The sequence below is a fragment of the Bacillus rossius genome, chromosome 1, assembly GCF_032445375.1.
Source record: "Bacillus rossius redtenbacheri isolate Brsri chromosome 1, Brsri_v3, whole genome shotgun sequence".
NCBI lineage: Eukaryota > Metazoa > Arthropoda > Insecta > Phasmatodea > Bacillidae > Bacillus > Bacillus rossius.
Window position 1 is genome coordinate 275,653,107 of NC_086330.1, and position 10,451 is coordinate 275,663,557.

The window sequence follows — 10,451 nt, forward strand, 5'->3', positions numbered from 1 at the left end:
TACTCCTACCAAATATGCCGTGTACTAAGAGCTAAAATGTTAATTTAAAAAGACATCAAAATTCACTTTTTAAAAATAATATTTTATAATAACATTAAATAATATTATCTCTTATATATTGCAAAATGTGCCGCATTATGATTACCAACGCTTCAGTGCCTTGCTTGCAAATAACGGAACATGTCCCAGATCGATATCGGGAGAACTTTTCGCGGTTGGACAGGAGTAAGAAAATTGTGTTCCGGAAGTGAGTAAATAACGGAAAAACTTTTTCCCGCGAAAGACTCGGAAGTCTATTTCACAGGACCGCTATAGGGCAAGTCACTAAGTGCGAAGGGGAAAAAACAATAATCGAGAAGGAAAACAAGAGTAAAGTGGAACGATATATATATATATATATATATATATATATAAAGAACTCCCGGAGGCGCGAAAATATCTTGTACATAGGAGGCGATATAAAAGAGAGAGACATTTCTAGAATGTGTTGGAAGAAGGGCGCGAGACTTCGTATGACAGGTCCATCACGGCGACTTCCGGTTATGTGTATTCCGGACCCGACAGCCGAGACCGGAAGTAGATCGCAGAGTGGTGGGCGTGGTGCTAAGGCGAGGGACAATAAACCAACACCCTAGCGTTCGGAAACAACAGAACAGCGAGATTTGAAGATGGGTTAACAGGGAACATAAACTGCACTTTCCCTTGTTTTATCCCCTCCTGATATTCCTAAACTCATTTTATATAAATCCCTCTAACAATAAATAAAAGTGTTCGAATTTAGAATTAACTTTAGATATCTTCTGAAATTTCTTTTTTATTGTTTAAAAGGAAACAATTTGGAAACTAGTAATAGAGTTTGTATTTCTTAAATATTAAATGTAAATATTAAGATAACAATACTTTTTGTTCGTATAGTGCGTCCAAATGTATATAAACCCCGATGTTTGTCTCACTGACTGACTCACTCATCTTTACGAATTCTAACCGACTTCCAGGAGAGCTACAACCTTGAAATTCTTACATGAGGTAGATCTCGTAACGTATTTGACGGGAAAATTTCGAAAAGTGGAAATTATTAGTTTTGAACCCCAAAAAAAATTTAAACTCTTAAAACTCTACTAAGTCATCGTAGTATTGTTAATAGAACAATCGCCATGGCAACACCATTGTTTTTGATGTTGGAAAATAGTATTAAAGATAAAGCCACGAGTAACTGCTATAAACACGTTTATTGACAGCAAAAAGCTATGATATATTATTGGTGACAAAACGCTAAAATATCTTAGTGACGACAAAACGCTATATCACTAACGAGAGAATTTTTGCACACCATTATGCACCCTTGTTTTCTAGATGGAACCAAATTTTGTTTATTTGTAAGCTATGGCCACATGCAAATACTTTTTAACTGGATACCGGACATAGCCTACTTAGCATGGAGAAACATGGAAACAATAGACATTAGCGCTTTCTGACGAGAGTTGTGCAAAATCTATTTTTGAAAAGTGGAGGGAAATTACGCTAATAGGTACTTATAACTAGGATAAATATTATTGTCATAGGCGTGTTAAGGATTTATAACATATTTGATATAATGCTTTATGGAATCTGTGATACGTGAAAAGTAAAACTATTTTTTTTTCAAATCGCTTTGTATAGCTCCTATTAATTACATAATTTTTATTTAATCACCAGGTGTTTAAAAATTATTCTATACTTTTGCAGGAAAATTTTTATGGAGTAAAAGAGGTTTACAAGCATATTTAATTTTTTTGGAAATGAACACAACGATTGTACATTATTTTGCACTAGGTAACACACACATCCGAAAACATGCCAAATTACAAGAAATTATTCTTCAATATGCAATGATTATTATATATTAGACGTATTGGGGCTATATAAATAGTTCTTTTAATCCGTTTACACAAAAATACTCTATTTTCTTTAATATTTACTGAAATTCATGACTATAAAATATATTATTCTAACTTTTGTATAGAAAACCGTTCTCGCTAGAATCGCTTAACGTAGTGGTTTCCAAGAATTTAGGAAAGTGTCCGGAATTTGCCAAAGATTACAGTAACACGTGAACATAGAAAACAAATATGTCGCTCTCTTCTATGAGTACTATATAGTGTTAACTGTATTGAAAATATAATAAAAAACAGGATGTCCTCAACAACTAAAGCTGAATATTTTGTGCATGTGCCATATTAGAAATCTAATATGGGTTTTGATATGATGTTTACATTGCTGCTGAAAGAGCGCATGGATCTTGGTTAAGGTTAATTTCACAAGTTAGGAATGAAAATGCTGAAGTTCGGCACCCTCAAATGTTAAACAATTGCATCTCGCTGCATTTTTCACGTAAATGAGTAAACTTACGTAATGTTTAAAGCCGTGTTCGTTAAATACCACTTAAATGATTAAACGTTTTGTTTGTTAAATATCAAATATCTAAGCTGAATGTAAACTCCGTTTTGCAGTTAAGAATAATGCCAAAACAATAATAATAATAAAATTATTGTTCAGTTTTTTTTTCATTTAAATTAATTATTCTTATTATTCTGTAAATGCAGCAATGTGATTTCAAATAATTAAATTAACTAAACTTAAAATTAAAGGTTTGTTAGGTAATGATACCATTAAACACTTAAATTTTTTGACAAGTCGTTAGGGTGTGATAAATAAATTTAAAAAGTTATGTGAGGTTAGGATTTATGGAATAATAAAATAATTATACTTGTAAAATATAGTTTTTTGAATTTTTTCCGAGGAATAGTCTCTACTCTAAGGAATTACCTTTAACACAGGATTCTCAAAACTATGTAGGGCTTAAGCCCTTACTTTATCATTCAATTTGTACATTTTTATTCTAAAGTTGTGATTCCAAGCATGTCAGTTAGCTTTTTAAGGATAAATACCAAAATAATGACTGCAAATATAAACTTATTTAGTAAAATAATTTTAACATTTTTCGTGAAAATTTAACCTTTTTACACGATTTATATTAGCTTCACCTGTATGTTTGTTTGTATGTTTGTAACCGACTCCTTTGGGTGCGATTTTGACCCACTTTAAACGGCCAGATTTCATTCAAACTTTGTAGATTTATCGAGGACCGATGACAATACACTAATTTGGTAAGATGATTCCATTATTCAATTTGCAAAACAAGATTTTTGTCAATTTATATAATTTCTCAATATTTAGTAGGCTTTGTTTATATCACGCCAAAGACAAACTGAAATAAAAGAGTTCGCACATTGTAAAAAAAAAAAAATTTCGCTCTTTCAGTTTGTCTTTGGCGCGATATAAACCAAGCCTACTAAATATTGTGACATTTAATTAAATCACAAGTGAGAATGGGTTATGATTATTGTGAACAATATACTTTCTTGAAGAGAATATTATCTATATTTATAAAAATATGAAAACAAAAAACCTGAAATAAGGGCTTTAAATGTTGTTTCTTTCGTTAAATAGAGAAACACAATTACGTCTTTGTTTAATTTTACCAATTAACCAAGAGTGAAACATTATTAAAAAACAACATTTTCTGCAAATAAATCACGAAACATGGAAAAATTGAGGTTTGATTTTGCTGTGACACCAACAGCAGATGGGAAATCCAACACCGCATGCATTACCTCAATAGCTACACCTGATTGGCAGATTTTTGAAATTCCACTCGAACACCAACCTGCAAATCTACACCAATCAGTTACAAATACTCCAAACTAAGCCAAGGTCAGTAAATAATTAAATAAAAGACATCAAACATGGAAAATATGGATAAGTTTGACAGATGATATATCAAAAACATATTTGGATAGAATAAATTGAGGAAAAAACAAAAAGTGCTGTGGATGAAACAAAAAATTGGAAAAACTGTTAGAAAAATATCTTGTAGAAAAAAAACTATAACTCAAACTCAAAATTTAGGGAAAATTGCAAAAGATTTCATGATTGAGAAATTCACGGGCAGAAACTCAAATGCTTACCAGTGGATTAAAGATTTTAGCAAAGAATGTGAACGTTTCCTAATCAAAGAAGACAAAAAGAAAATAGAAATTTTAAAACATTTCTTAGAATACTCCAGTGTAGATTGGTACAACTGCGTTCAAATGAAACTTACAGTGGAATCGGACTGGAACAAATGGGAGAAAATATTTTGTGACACATTTGCAAACAAAGGATGGTCTCCCATCAGATATGCTGACTTAGAATAAACATCAATGACTTCCCGAATATATTGATTTTCATAGCAGGATATTGAAATTATTGAGTACTGTCGTCCTTCAACACGCTATATTGGATATATGTTTTAGAAGCAGCAAATATCTATTCAAATTCACTTTAATAGTAAAGTCATGTAATAAATAAAAAAATTGAGCCACATCTAGAGACACTTCTGAGATAAAACAATATTTATCGATTTTATTTTAACTGCAGCCAATATCTATTAAAAATCTACTTTAATATTAAATTGATGTAATAACTATAAAGTTTTATTACATTGTTATAAAATATCTTTCATACGTCGATAAAGAAGTATCACTTTAAATTATAAATAAACCAAACTAAAAAGTAGAAAATAAATAATAGTTTAAAAAAACTATAAAACACGCTTTATATAGTGTAACCAGTCCAACTATATAAAACACGCTTTATATAGTGTAACCAGTCCAACTGTTTACAGTTATATAATTATTTTTTATTATTATTGTAACTTTAATTGTATATTCCATGAGCGAATATTATGTAATTAATTGTTTTATTGTAAAGAGGACAACCAAGGTATAACAGATATAACACATATTATTGCCATAGACAACACACTTTTAACTTCAGGGTCTTCTAAGAATTATTCTTTGGAAACTTTATTCATTTTGTCTTAGTTCGATTCTCTTACACGCTAACATCCAAGTTTTTATTTCACTATGCAGCTTATTCTGTTTGCTGATATCGATAACTCCTTGGTTGCTAGGGACTGAAAGTAAAGAGTTATAAGGAGGAAGAAGGGAGACGCCATCGCCATCTTGCAGCGGGAAGACGTTTCTCGGGCTGGGGCGAACCAAAGCCTTGGTTGCCGCCCGAGAAATAGAAGATTCGCGTCATCCGCGATCGTGTACTACTTAGAATTCTCCGCTCTACGAGTTGAGAGAATTGTATCTGGACTAGATAAGTCCTAGATAGGGAGTATCGGCGACTTCGAGTGCCAACTTCCGCGTCGGTCCCGTTTTCGTCCCGTAGTGGTTCCAGACAACTGAGGGCAGCGCCAGCTGCGATCGGCCACGACGATTGGTGAGACCAATCCAGATTAAACCAGACTTTCTAGGACGAGAGGGAAGTCGAGTCTTCAACCAGATACCCGGCTACCTCAGAGCTTCTGTAGTTCGTCAATTACAGCTTACAGCATCCAGTGTTCCAGTGTAGCAGCAGACCACCTGGAAGTCCTGTGAAGAGAGCCTCAAGCCTCCGACAACGTATTGCTAGACCCGGCATGATATTCAATGTGTTCCAGTGACGTCATTTGCATCTAATTACCGACACCTAGGTTTGACACCTTGGTTGTTCTCGCTCAATCACATGTTAATAGTAACTTCACACCCATATTCAATAACCCATTAAAATCATATGTTTTTCAGTTATTATTATTTCATTTATATGCATATTTCCACTATTCACACAACACTACTAAATTTTCTTTTTATAATTACTCTCTGGACAGTAACACAGGGCAGTGACGTGCTAGCTGGACTATCAGTCTGGGCAGACCATCCAGTAGCAGCGTTCCTGGTATTTACTTCGACGAGGGTAGGCGCCAAGAACCCCATGAGAACACATAATATTAATTAGAGAGTGGCCAACGTATAATACAAAGCATAAAGGAGATTTATTAGAGCGGCTACCACAACTAGGGGCCAACAGCAATATAATTTAACCACAATAGAAAACCAAACTAAAAAATAGAAAATAAATTTTAATAAATTTGAATTAATAATAGTGTAAAATTTTTTATAAATATAAATTAATAATAGTGTATATAAGAAAAAAATGTATTTTATTTTTAAAAAAAGCGTGGGGTGCATGTTATCAAAAGCTTTAAATATTTTATTTATATATATATATAAGTAGAAGGATTATCATTTCGATAATATCTTAAAAAGCACCCCACGCTTTTTTTAAAATGAAATACTTTTTTTTGTCTTGTATATACATAGTACGACCGTACATCGAGTTATTAAAATTTCCCCTTTGCCAAACTTTCCGATGAAAAAAAATTATTTATTTCCTTTCCTGTAGTAGAATAATCATTAATCTAGGTTTATTATTTAAAAAAATTTTAATAACATATATTTCTTAGCAAAATTAGGGCATTTTAATTTATGATACACATTTATGTATGCATTATGATATCTATATCTAAAATATTGTTAGACAGTTTCAACATATTAACTAGGGGAAACCAATTACTGAAATATATAAATACAGCAACGCATATTGAAATGCAAAGAAAAAAATTAAAATGCTAATTAATAAACGCTTAAACACTTAAACGTTATAATAGCTATTTTTAATCATCTATAAACATTGTTTTAATTACCATATAGATCTTAAATGTCGGTCTCGTGACTTTTCATATATAAGTCAGTAATATCTTTGTTAATTCAATCTCATATCCGGTGAAACATTTCTAATTTCTTCACGAATGTCTCAAAAATATTTTATTCTTAAGTTATGGTTTGCATACACAAATAAATTATATTTATTATTTATGTCCCATTGCAAATTATCGTAACATCATTGGTAATAAACAAATAAATTATTAAACTATATTTAGTATTTTTTTAACATATTGTAATTTTTTTTTATTGTTTACGCGGCACCTACAAACATCAAATTTAGCACATTTAAGGCAGCTGGGAGTGCGTGGTTTCTGACAAATACAACGACATCATCTGTAATATAAATCTGTAAATAAATATATTTTTAATTATTTTAATTAACAAACACACAAAATATGTACTATCCCACTAAAAATACAGCTACAGCCCCCTGTGGGTGTTTGGAGGCGAAGCCCCCAACGAGCGAAAGCAAGTATATTTTATACAGCTCCGTTAGAAGTGTTACAAAGATTTATTTCATTTATTTGTTTTCAAAGCTCTTCTTTGCTATAATAAAAAAACTTATTTTCTTTTTGGGGGGAAAAGCTAATAAATAAATCATATCTGTGAAGTAGACGATCTTAAATACCATATATCATTTGAATATTGTTATGTTTTTGATCATAGAAACATTTTATTGGTGTTGTATTGATGAAGAAACAAAAATAGAAAACTACTCGTGTTATGACGTTGTGTTGACTGACCTGTCTGTCCTCGGAAGTTTGCTCCGTAGTTTAATAGGTAATTTTTTTTATCCTTCATACCTATTCTGTCACCACTCCAAAAGATAGTGTAATTAAACTTGGAACATATAAATAAAATTACAATATGATTTGATACTGGAAACTTAGTTTGCGAAACAAACATTTAAAGTTTTAAATGTTTCAACACCAAAGTTAATATTTTTCATTTCATGTTTTAAATTCTACAGGTATATTCGAGGTACTAATTGAGATACGAAGTGGAGAATTGGTTTCCGAGTCATTTGGAAGCAATTGCAGAATAGCAAATAATTTACAAATCTATTATGATATGTGTCCTCGGTAGTATAGTGGTCAGTATCCCCGCCTGTCACGCGGGAGACCGGGGTTCGATTCCCCGCCGGGGAGGGTACTTTTATTTTACTGTTACAATGGAATTAATATTATTGTAACCGCGAAATTTAATCTCATTGGTTGCCATTTATAACATTTCTGTGTATTTTGGGAGCAACAAACAAATAGTGAAACGTAGAGAACTTCTAGCCTCGCTACATTAATTATTTAATTTTCCCTGTACGAAGGGAAAAAAGGTTTCGAAATTTCCTTCAGTATACATATCCATTACCGGGATTAGACCTTGCCATCTTAGATTTTTACATGTTTTTGATATATTAATCAACCATTTTGAGAACTTCTGCACATAAAATATTTTTAGTCATATTTTCGTGTGATATTTGTATTATACTGGTTTTCTCCGCAGTGAAAAATTTATTTGTGTTTCACTTAAAAGTCGTGTATTTTATAAGCCAGTATGAAATTGCAATGCACTTGCATTACAGTGGAAAATAGTAGAATATATTATAATCACCTTAAATTTCTATGACTGTTATGAAAACACAATGATATCTGATAATTTAATTCGTCGTCTTCGCTGATTTCACTTCAAGATCTGACTGACGTGGGTTGAAACTTCTCTTCCTCGATTGTCTTCCTTCAGCAGTGCCATCTGTTATAAGCATGAAGCAGTAGTCCGCCATCACATTTACATCCCACCTTCCCTGGTATCTCTTTTTCATGTCCTTTATGTCCTGATGAAAACGTTCTCCTTGTTCTTCACTGACATCGCCGAGATTTGTCGGAAAAAATCAATATGTAAATTTAAGTAGTAAAGTTTCACACTCATGTTACATCCTGATTTCAGGAAATCCTCCAACATTTCTTTAACCATTCTTTTGTACTATGAATGTTTTTGTTAACAAAAAATATTGCCCACAACTTCTTTAAAAGAAACCCAAGCCTTTTTTCTACAATATTGATTGTATTTTCAAACATACTGTCTTTCATTAATTTTCTGATTTGCGTTCTCACAAAGACCCCTTCTTTCAATTTCGCATAAAATATTTTCGGAAATTTTTACCAAATACTGGAAGCAGTCTCCTTTTGGAATTTATTTAGTGAACTGCTTCATTAGTCCGAGTTTAATGTGAAGAGGAGGTAAAAGTACCTTGCTTTGTTGAACAAGTGGTTCATTTATTATGTTGTGTGAACCGGGTTATAGGGTTTTTCTTTTGGGCCATTCTGTCTGCTTCCAGTGTTTGTCTTTGGCTCTGCTGTCCCATTCACAAATAAAACACGGTATTTTTGTGTAGCCAGATTGTTGACCAAGTAGCATACATCACCGCAAATTGTCCAAGAATGTTTTTCATAGTTCACGCATTTTAGCAGAAAAATAGGAATTCATCGTCAACATCCAACTGAAAAAAAATAAGTTCAATGGAAGCATGAGATTATGAAAAACAACCCTCATTTCCCTTTCCTACCTCCAAAGCATTATTTTGGCCCTTCCAGATGTGTTTTTTGCACTTGACGTTAAAAATAAGATCAGTAATATCTTCGTTTGATTTTAAGAAAAAGTTAATTCAATACACGAAATTTTGGTACACTGCTATTCTCCAGATCTCTTTCTCTCTGCCCCCCCCCCCCCCCTCACCCCTTCACAATTCACCCTTTTCTACCTCTTGAACCAGAATTGGGGCAACTCTTGCATACATTACATTAAAATTAAGAAGACAATTACTGTCTACATACAATTAAAAAATAATCCCCTTCACCCTGTGTTCAGCCCGGGCAACGCTAGTATTTCATACAATTCCTAACCGTTCTTGAGATAAGGCACGAAGAGTGGGGAGCGCTTAGCCGTATTTAGGATAACGCAAGTTCAACTGTAGAATCCAGCTTTTAGCTTATTTTATACCTAAAGTTAGTTAATCACTAAAATATTATCATTAACAACCTTAAATAAGCCTTAAATGAAACCGGTCTCAACAAAAGAACATCTGCCCCAACTTATGATAAATAGGAATGGTCAATATTTACAGTTTTCAAAGTTTGCGAGCAACGCACGACATTTACTCTATCACATTCTTTATTAGATTTATTGCATATAAAAACAAGTTGTTCATTACACTTAAAATCCTACGATGTTTCTTGCTAAGACACATTTTTAACTGAGGAATAGGCTTAGTACAGAGAGTGACGCCTTGAAAACGAAGCCGGTTTCAAGAATGGAACATTATCCCAACCTAAGATAAAAGGAAAAAAGGTTGTATTAATGGGCCCTCGTTTAAGATTTAGTATACATACTAATATACTACTAATAAAAATTTATATTAAACAATTTTTACATTTAAAAAGAGATACTTAAATCTTATTCTACTTAAAATATAAATATATTAGATTAAAAGCATATTATGTTTATAATATCATTCATTTATTAGTTATAATTAAAGTGTGTTAATTTTTGGTGAGTAATTAACTCTATAAATGGCACTAAGTACTGCATTCTACAGTTGACCTTGCGTTATTGTAAATACGGCTAAGCGCTCCCTACTCTTCGCGCTTTATCTCAAGAACGGTTAATCGTATAAAATATTGCCAAAAAAAATTATTTTGTAGATAATTTTAATGCTCCACAACTTTTCGCATAACTTTAAAGCCATGTAGAGAATATAAAACAAGAAATTTTAAAAAATATATATTTTGTGACCTTTGACCTCGCGTACATATGAAATGTCAA

General features: G+C 32.2%; 1 non-coding gene across 1 annotated transcript; it reads left to right on the top strand.

The window, feature by feature from the left end:
- Positions 1 to 7,711: 7,711 nt before the first annotated feature.
- Positions 7,712 to 7,783, top strand: Trnad-guc (transfer RNA aspartic acid (anticodon GUC)). The gene has a single exon. It is a non-coding gene; the product is annotated as a tRNA-Asp (tRNA).
- Positions 7,784 to 10,451: the final 2,668 nt, after the last annotated feature.